The sequence below is a fragment of the Doryrhamphus excisus genome, unplaced genomic scaffold (assembly GCF_037039965.1).
Source record: "Doryrhamphus excisus strain RoL-2023G ecotype Guam unplaced genomic scaffold, RoL_Dexc_Guam_v1.1 HiC_scaffold_24, whole genome shotgun sequence".
Classification (NCBI taxonomy): domain Eukaryota; kingdom Metazoa; phylum Chordata; class Actinopteri; order Syngnathiformes; family Syngnathidae; genus Doryrhamphus; species Doryrhamphus excisus.
The window spans coordinates 6718194-6727500 of NW_027621862.1; the positions used below are offsets into that span (position 1 = coordinate 6718194).

The 9307-nt window shown below is 45.6% G+C and overlaps 2 non-coding genes across 2 annotated transcripts; one reads left to right on the top strand and one right to left on the bottom strand.

The window, feature by feature from the left end:
• Positions 1–3464: 3464 nt before the first annotated feature.
• On the bottom strand, positions 3465–3546 carry trnas-aga (transfer RNA serine (anticodon AGA)). The gene has a single exon. It is a non-coding gene; the product is annotated as a tRNA-Ser (tRNA).
• A 3035-nt stretch (positions 3547–6581) lies between these two features.
• trnaq-cug (transfer RNA glutamine (anticodon CUG)) lies at positions 6582–6653 on the top strand. The gene has a single exon. It is a non-coding gene; the product is annotated as a tRNA-Gln (tRNA).
• Positions 6654–9307: the final 2654 nt, after the last annotated feature.

Sequence of the window (9307 nt, forward strand, 5' to 3'; positions counted from 1 at the left end):
GTATTGTCAGTAGATGTGGAGCGCCTAGTGCATAGTGCTACTTCCGTAGGGTCTCACCTCATGCCACCGGCCGCCCTGAGGACCAGGCGAGGTGTGTCAACCTCACCCTGGTTAGACACCCCCAACCCGACGTACATTGACGCCATAGGTATCCCTCGTGGCGTCCCAGAGGAGTATAAAATTACAGATCAGGTTATATCCAGTTTTGCTTCTATCATCCCTTTGATTTCCATTAACCATAATACCGAAGTGATTCATTATCTGCATTATAATGTTCAGCGTCTCTCTAATCAAACTGAAGAAGCGTTCAGAGCAGTTAGTGTAGCAGTTAGCTACTTCTCTGATGGCCTTCCAGACTTGCATGGCAGTTGACATGCTATAAGCAGAAAAGGGTGGTGTGAGTGTAAGGTACATAAAAGATAAGGTAACATGGTTTCAAAAAAAAACAGTTTAAAACATATAAATATGGTTAGAGCATTTAAGAGTAGTAATAGTTCATGTCATATATATAAAATTCAGTTGTAAAAGAAAAAAAGACACCCTACTATTTTTTATATGTTTGTGTCTAAAATAAACCAAATCTCCATTGTTGGCGTTTGAGTGTAATACCGCAAGGTCCACTAGGGGGTGCTAGCAGTGATGGCGGTATAGAGTAGGTGACAAAACGACAGAGGAAGAATAAATCCTGAGGGTGAATATACGTCAAGTCATCGTGGATTGTCTTGGTATCTATCTTGGTGTCTTCGTATAAAATAGAAATAATGTATGCAAACGACTGTAAAGAGTGTAGAAGTTGCCCCAACGTTGTGGAATGCTCTACCTGTTAATATTAGAGCTGCTACCTCAGTAGAAATGTTCAAGTCCCGACTTGAGATTCATTTCTATACTTTAGCGTTTAGGTAAAAATATTCCCTGCCTGTTTTGACTGCCGCTCCTTCTCTCTCCCATACCCCCCAGGAGAGGCTGTTTGGAAGTTGCCTTGACGGAACTGGACATCTGACGTGGCCTACCTTGTGGAGGCGCTGCAGCAGAGGGATGGTGATCATCTCAAGACCCGCGGCTGCCCAACTGTCCTAATGGCATTACATCTTGGACCTGGACTATTATACTCTCTGTTTATATTTAACTGTCACATGTTAACCTCTCCACATCCATTGCAGCTTGGTCATCCTAGAAGGGGGATTCCCCCATCTGCGGTCCCTTCTCAAGGTTTCTTTATCCCTAATGGGTTTTGAGTTTTTACTTGCCCTGATGGGGGTTCAGATCAGGGGATGTCGTTTGTCGTCTATTGTCTATCATCTACTGTTGCCTGCTTGTTAAGCCCTTTGAGAATCTTTTGTGATTAAGGGCTATATAAATAAACTTGACTTGACTTGACTTGACTTGGTGCAACACACCCGACCACCTCATGAAAAGCAGAGCTGTCCTTTTCCGGGCGAAACCCATGAACTCGGACTCGGAAGTGCAGTTTGCCCATTTCAGCTGCTCCAAATTTGTCTGCAGGCAAAACTTTAATTTTAACTCAGGTCAATTGGAAAGGTTGGCGAGTCCCAGGGGTTGAACCTGGAATCTTCTGATCCGTAGTCAGATGCGTTATTCATTGCACCCACTGTACTTGACCACAGTAGGAGGACAAAAGAGGTTGGTTTGACATTTAAGGGAAGGGGTCACTTGAACAGGTCTTGAACCCTGGACCCTGCGATTAAAAAGCTGATGCTCTACCAACTGCGCTATACAGGCCCTTGATGAACGAGGAGAACTTACAAGGCAAAAACTTCTGACATACTGTACTTGACCTTGCCATGGACAGAGATGAAGAAGCCCCGGTCCCGAAATTGCTACCTCCAAGATTGACTGAGGTTTCCAAAAAACACAGGTGGTGTCAAATAATAAAACATATAGATACAGCCTGCAGTTAGCAAGTCATAATCAGAAGGAATATCGACTTTTGACTTCAATATTTATGCAACTGAACAATAAACTCCCTTGCAAAATGGAGCCAGAATGGATACAATCTAGGGTTACAACAGTAACCTTCCCATACCTTTATGGAAACAAACCAAAACCAACCTCACTTGAGTTGGATTGACCTAAGGAACCATGCAAAAAGGGAAACAATCGAGTTATATTACACCGATTCGAGAGACATTACCACAAGTTGTTGCAATTCTCAAGGGTGTTTGAGCCAGGCATCCATGTACTTTTAGACTATTCTTAAATAGTAAATAATAAATAAAATAATCCTAAAATCAAGGCTGTGCATCATGGGGCATCCGGATATCAACCAGGACCTCTTGATCTGCAGTCAAATGCTCTACCACTGAGCTATACCCCCTCAAACACACCATCCATCGTTACACGATGGGAACTATGCATATTCACTAAACCAGCACATCCTCATGGTGACTGGGAGAATTTAACAAACAAAGATTGACTTCTTGACGGGTCAGCTAGGTCGAAAAGGTTTACTTAAACAAGTTATTCCTTGTGTGCACGGTCATCTCCTTGGCCTTCTCGGTGCTGAGGATGAGGGAGCAGAAACCCCAATGGATTTCTAATCCATCGCCTTAACCACTCGGCCACAACAAATTGTCACAAATGCAGAACCTCACAGATTATGCCGTTGTATATCAGTCGAAATGCAATGGAAAATGTTTGCCAATTTTATGAGACTTGTCAACTCGTGAGTGGTATTGCAGCTCACGGTTTTGGGGGATCTCACATGAATTCCCATGAATCCCCTGACACATTTTTAGTCTGATGACTTCCCATGGATCGCCACCATCAGTGATGTCTTGACACCAAGAGTGCCCCCAAAACTGTACGTTGTCAGCAGGATTTGAGGGAGGCTGAGGAGTGTGTTGCTTTGTCGGGCTCCTTTTGAGTGTCCTCCATTGTCAGCGAACCTCACAAGGGCACAGTTTTTTCCTGATCAGGGCACCATTTTAGGTTGTGTGGATGATTGGTCTTAAGCGCCAGATTAAGACTCTTTTCTCTCAGAAGGCACTGCTTGAAATCCCACAGCTGGCATTTTCCTGGTCATGTCCATTGTCCTCGACTGGAATGATGTGGCAGCAAAGGACTGTCAGATTGTACAACACAGCTGAGCCCTTCAAGAAGAAGTCAGTGCTCATGAGAGTCAGAGTTCATGTGAGAAGGTCCTTTCAGCAAAGGCCTTCTCAAACTATTTGCCAAGTCAGGACGTAAAGAGGGACTGTGCTGAAACCCGGGATCTTCAGATCTTCAGTCTAACGCTCTCTCAACTGAGCTATTTCAGCTGCGAAGGTGGTTCTCTGCTTTTTCCAGTGCAGGCAATTTCACCTAGATCTCTATTGTAACAGGCGTCCTTACACCATGACTGAAAAGGATTTCATTGATTCCCTGACATGTTTTTGGTCTGATGACTTCCCATGGATCGCCACCGTCAGTGAAGTCTTGACACCACGAGTGCCCCCAAAACTGTACGTTGTCGGCAGGATTTGAACCTGCGCGGGGAAACCCCAATGGATTTCTAGTCCATCGCCTTAACCACTCGGCCACAACAACTTGCAAAGAACCGCACCGTTTATACCGTTGTTTTTCAGTTGAAATGCAAGGGAACCTGCCAATTCAGTAAGCAACCATGAAGATCCAGGCAATTTCACCTGGATCTCTATTGTCACAGACGTCTTGACACCACAAGTGCCCCCAAAACTCCACGTTGTAGGCAGAATTTGAACCGGTTAGTTTGAACCTGTGTTAGCTTTATTTAGGAAGACCCATTGTGGCCCTTCCGGCTCACAAATACTTAGTGGGATTTCGGATGATCCATCATGGTCACAGGCGTCCTGACACCATGACTGCCCCAAAAGACCAGTGGTTAAATTGCAAGGACAACTGCTTGCCAATTTAGTGATATTCAGGATGACCCATTGTGGTCCTTCCAGCTCACGACTTAGTGGGATTTAGAATGGTCCATCGTGGTCCTTCTGGCTGACCTATTTGGTCACCGCATTATGGTACGAGGCACCACACAAGCACATAGGCAATGATTTGTATGCCCCTCCCACTGAACCATAACACAAATCTTTTTTTTCAGTCATTTTGTGTTGGGTTAGAGAGGGTTAAAGTGGGCTCAGATTGGCAATTGTCCAAATTGACTCCAGATTTCTCCTTTGTAGCGAAAATTGTAGTTCATATAACATGTTCCAGAAAAAATGGGCTTTTCACAATCGCAAACGAGGTTTAAAAGGTTTAAAAACCAGCTGTGAAAGAAACACCTGAGCTACCTTTGGGGTCACCTTGATGTCTCGGTGGACTCAACTTGTGCCTTTGCTGTCGATGGTTTGGCTTTTAATTTCCTCTGGCATTGGCTGGATGTGAAGTTAAGGTCCTTTCAGCAAAAGGCTTCTCAAACTAATTCTACTAAAACTAAACTAAACTCAATCTAATTAATTAATTTAATCTAAAAGTGGGGGTAGGCTGAAGCTGTGTCTCTGCCACGTATGTGGCTGTGTTCCTGGTCCAATCATCTTGGGTTGGAATTTCCCCATGCTGGTAACGGGTGGGGAATACAGTCCGTTGATGAGGATAAGCTGTACAGAAAATGGATGGATTTCACTGGTTGAAGTCGTCAGCTACCACAAAAACGGTCATGGGCCATGAGCCTCTGTTTTGAATTCCCCTTTGGCCAATCGACACCACAACAACTGTCAGAATTGTAGTTCATTAGATTTGATTAGATATACCTTTACTCATCCCTCAGTGGGAAAATTTACATTGCACAGCAGCAAAGGGGAAATAACTATTTAAGAATAAATAATATAAACAGCCTAAAGTAATAACAGTATAACAATTTTGTCACACGGAAGACCATTGTTTGATTTCCCGACGGGGAGTTCCTGTTTTGTATGTCACAATTTCACGTTGAACCTTGAGCAAGATTACGATTGCAACAACCAGTAGGGTAAAGCAAACCCGTCTCACTAGAACTCTAGAACATTACAACTAGAACCTCTCTTAGTCGACACCACAACAACTCAGAATTGGAGTTCATTAGATTAGATTAGATATACCTTTACTCGTCCCTCAGTGGGGAAATTTGCATTGCACAGCAGCAAAGGGGACATAACTACGTAGTTAAACAGGAAAATATAACCAATCTGAGAATAAACATTATAAACAGCCTAAAGTAATAACAGTTTAACAATATTGAAGAAGACCGTTGTTTGATTTCCCGACGGGGAGTTCAGTCATGGATAATGGGTCTGACCAGGAAAATGTCAGCTGTGGGATTTCTACGAGTGCCTCCTGAGCGAAAGCCTCAATCTGGCAACTGAAACCATCCTCTGCTATGACTGCCATGTCGTGCTGCTTATTTAGCCAGAAGTGAGAATTGTTCCTTGTGTCTTCTCTGTGTTGAGGATGAGCTTGTTGTTTGCACAACCATGTGACCACCCGGTGGCCACCCCGTACCTGGAAGCCCCTTTGTGCAGGCCAGTAAATATAGACCACAGCTACTTGTTTGAAATTGTGGCTCTCTGGTCTAGTTGCATGATTCTCGCTTTGGGTGTGAGAGGTCCCTGGTTTAATTCCCCGACGAGCCCACCTGATCTTGTTTTGATCTTTTTTTAAACACAATTGTCAAAACAGCAGGATCAGTTAAGTTCGCGCTAGTGTTGACACCACCTGTGTTTTTAGGAAACATCATTAGCATGTACTGAATCAATGTATGAGGTACGATGTCGGAGATCCAGAATGCTTTTGTTGGCAGGAAAAGGCCATAATACACCTTTTGGAGAATGCAGGCATCAATCCCGCTACCTCTCACATGCTAAGCAAGCACTCTACCATTTGAGCTAATTCCCCCATGCACTGAATCTGAGCTGCCATGTACTAATCCTCACAGACTTTCTACATTCATTTCATTTACACTGATGTGCAATTTCTGTCGTGACTTTTGTCCCATTTCCTCCCGGATGACACAGCTTCTCCCCCATGTCTAAGAGAAAGTCCAGCCGCACTACAAAACAAAGTCATTTCAGCTGCTTTTACCCACTATCTTATCCTTTCCATGCTGACTCAAAGCTCATGACCATAGTCGAGGGTAGAAATGTTGATCAACTGATAAATTCAGAACTCAGCTGAAATGGTCAAACTGCACCTCAGAGTCCGAGTTCATGGGTTTCACCCGGAACAGGTCAGCTCTGCTCTTCATGAGGTGTTGCACCAGCCTGCAGACATCCTGTGGCTGGAAGATGGTCGGTGCCTGTCGTGGCGGTAATCCTCGAACCCGTTGGTGGATACCATTGGTGAGGAATGCCGTCAAGCTGAAGGAGTTCTATTGGGCCTTTTTGGCTTATGGGACTTCAGCTGACAGGAACCAACAGGCCAAGCGGTCCGCGGCTTTGGCATTCACTGAGGCAAAAAGCCTGACATGGGAGGAGTTTGGAGAAGCCATGGAGAATGACTTCCGGACAGCTTCGAAGAGATTCTGGACCACCATCCGGCGTCTCGGGAAAGGAAAGTAGTGCACAGTGAAGTTCTATCAACTCTCATGTAATCTGACAATGTGTACGTCAGGACCCTATAATGCACTTGCAGGTTCCATGGTGTAATGGTTAGCACTCTGGACTCTGAATCCAGTGATCCAAGTTCAAGTCTTGGTGGAACCTACTTGCCCTGCAGCAAGCAAGTGTTTGGACTGTGTCTTCCTTTAACAGTAAGTGTATGATGACTTATTTACTTAAGTAAAATTTACTCTCCAAATCAGTGGTAACCGTGGATCAGGATGAGTTCCTCAAATGACGCGAATGTCTATGACAGCATGTGAGGAAGACACGTGGTTTATGTGCGGGGCTCCACAAGTATTTCCAGTTCTAGTTAAAAGCCAGGCTCCTCATGTAGTTTCCATAATGTACCAAGGGATTGTCCCGCTGCCCTTGTATTTTGAGGGCAAATGATATTTTGGTCTGGCCTTTCTGGGGGTCCCGCTGGAACCAGCTGACGCCAGGGCTTGCCCTAGGGTCATGGTTGGCGCTACCTCCCTGGGTCTGTCCTGGGTCGCGGGCCCCCACGTGCCCTTGGGGGCGCCTCCGACCGTGGACGGGCTCCCTTCCGGCTGGCGGGGGCGCCCCTGTGCCCACGGGTGTGTGGCCTTCGATGCCCTTCTGCCCTAGTGGGGTATGGTCTCCCGCTGGTCTCGGGGGTGCGACTCTCCTCCGGCCTGCTGGCGCCCTGTTGCCGGTTGAGATTGCTCCTCCATGGCCTCTTGCTGGTCTCTTCGGGGAGTTGATTCGGGGGCGGGTCTTGGGGAGTCGGCCCTGGCTTTGCCCACACCCACGGGGCCGGAGGATCTCTGGCGGTGGGGGCTTGACCTGGCTGCGCGGGGGGGGGGGGGGGGGGGGGGGGGGTTTGCTGGGTGGTAAAAGGCAGTCTCTCTCCTTTTGTCATTCTCAGTGACAATTACACATTCACACACTCGCATTCACATACACAACACACCTCCATATGGACACTCACAGCACACGGGTGTTTATATGGTATTGGTATGCTATTATTACAGTAATGATGTCAAGCAGTGAGAGTTTAATTACTGTAACTGTATGGTTGTAATTGTGTTTACTATCATGGTTGTCCTCATTGTTACTATTGCTACTGGTAAGTTGGACTGTTTCATTTCACTGATATCATCTCCATTGTGACCCTTAGCCATCATTGACATTTAACTGTTCTGTTTGTCACTGTTGTTATGGGAATTCTTGTTGCTGCTGTTTTTGTCTCTCCCTCTACTGCCCCCCCCACCCCACCTTTCTCTTCTTCTTTTCTGTTCTTCTTCTTGCTCCGGTCCAGTCGCTCCAAATGGCATAACAAAAACATTAAATAACGGCAAATAAAATTTCATGGTACAGGGAAGTTGTAGCCAACACCTTTCCTGACACAGAGCAAATCTGTCTAGCATGTAAGGGCATTGAGATCAACAATACTATCTGCCCCAATGGCTGGACGGGACAAAAAATAAAAATAAAAAATAAGACCTCAGTCGATCTTGGAGGTGGCGGGACCGGGACATGACAAGAGACTACTCTAGAGAACGCAGCCAGGATTAGGTTTGGGGTATTCATCTGACACTGAGGGATAGATCCTGGACTCATTTCCGATCCCAACATCTATCATGTCAATCCCAACATCAAGGATTTCTTGGAGAATGTGGGCATCGATCCTGCTACCTCTCAGATGCAAAGCAATCTCAGTCCATAGAGCATGAGACTCTACGGGTCATGGGTTGGAGCCCCACATTGGACGATTCAGTATTTTAATTGATACATCTGAAAGATATCTTTCCCGTAGAAAAATGGTCATCATGCAGAAAACATCTCATTCGAAGCACACATAAACAAATCCCATTCTTGTATGACCACAAATGGTAGAGCGCTCGCTGTGAGATGAAGTGGAATTGATGCCTGCATTCTCCAAATGGTATATTATGCCTTTTCCCTGCCAAAAAAGCATTCTTGATCTCCGACATCGTACCTGATACTTTGATGAATTACATTCTAATGATGTTTCCTAAAAACACAGGTGGTGTCAAAACTTGTGCATTGGTATAGTCCGATGAGGATGGGATTTGAACCCAGGCATGCAGAACACAAGGGATTAGCAGTCCATCACCTTAACCTCTCGGTCACCTTATCTCCTGCAGGACCTTTGTTGACATGGTCTTGTTGACTCAAAATGACACATCTTAATTAGTGTTATGGTGTTGCAAAAATTACAGGTCTTTTTGTTGTGCGAATAGTGGGGCAAAGGATAACACATCTGACTGCGGATCAGGAGATTCTAGTTTCAACTCCTTGCTAGCTTGCCAACCCTTTCAATTAACCTGACTCTAAAATTCATGTTTCACTCGCAGATGAATTGGAAGCAACTGGAGCAGCAATCAGCACCTCCGAGTCAGAGTTTTGGTTCTTGCCCGGAAAAGGATAACCCTGCTCTTCATGAGGAGTGTTGCACCAGCCTACAGACATCCCGTATACTACCATGTCACCCTTCTTATTTATAACAGTAGGAAAGAGAATTATTCCCTGTGTGCACTGTCATCTTCTTCGTCTTCTCTGTGTTGAGGATGAGCTTGTTGTTTGCACATAACGACACTACAGCGGCCACTGTCTCCCAAGAAGCGCCTTTGTGCAGGCCAGCACCAGTAGGGCGTCGTCCGGAAAATATGGACCACAGGTACTTGTCCATACCGTGGATTGTTGGTCGAGCTGATGATTCTCGCCTAGGGTGTGAGAGACCCTGGGGACACTTCCCTCCCTGCTTTCGGACA